Raw genomic sequence first — 876 nt, forward strand, 5'->3', positions numbered from 1 at the left:
CTTTTCCCCCTCCTGCCCATTATTTGCCATTTTTGGCCCTTTATTCTCACTTCTTCCTTCTTTTAGCCTCTTTTTTTCTCCTTTAATGCCCCCTTTTCACCCCTGTTTTCCCTTTTTTTGCCCTTATTGTCATTTTTGGCCCTTTTTGGGGCTTCTTGGGACTTTTCTCCCCCCCCCCTTTTTTTTCTGCCCCCATTTTGCCATTTTTTGCACATTTTTTGCCATTTTGGAGCCCCTCTTGTCCCTCCTGTTCCCCCTTTCCCCACTTATTGTCCCTTTTTATCTCCATTTGCCCGTTTTTCTCCTATTTTGGCCATTTTCAGGCTTTTTTTTGCCCCCCTTTTCCCCCTTTTTCTCCGCTTTTCCCACTTTTTGGCCTTCCTCTCCTCCCCTTTTTGCTTTATTTTCCATTTTATTGTTGATTTTTTGCCCTATTTTGACCTTTTTAACCATTTTTGTCTTTTTTTTTACCGCCTTTTTACCCATTTCTCGCCCCCCCCCCCTTTTTTTTTTGCCTTAATTTACCTCGTTTTGGTCCTTTTTTACCCCTTTTTTGGCCTTACCTTTTATTCCTTTTATTCCCCCCCTTAATTTTTGTGTTTTTTCCCCTTTTCCCATTTTTTGTCCCCCCCCCTTTGCACATCTCCCCTCCTTTTTGCCCTCTTTTCCCCCCAGTTTTCGACCACTTCTCCCCATTTTTCATTCTCCAGTACCCCCCCCCCAGTTTGCACACCCAACCAACCCACGGGGGGTCACAGCCTCAGGTTGGATTTGGGTTTGTTTTTCATCCCCACGGGGCTTTGGCTGCCCCAAATCTCCCATTATTCACCCCAATCCCATTTCCACCCCCAGGAAGAGGCGCTGACCCCATTTTTC

Source organism: Meleagris gallopavo, unplaced genomic scaffold, assembly GCF_000146605.3.
Source record: "Meleagris gallopavo isolate NT-WF06-2002-E0010 breed Aviagen turkey brand Nicholas breeding stock unplaced genomic scaffold, Turkey_5.1 ChrUn_random_7180001863386, whole genome shotgun sequence".
Classification (NCBI taxonomy): Eukaryota; Metazoa; Chordata; class Aves; order Galliformes; family Phasianidae; genus Meleagris; species Meleagris gallopavo.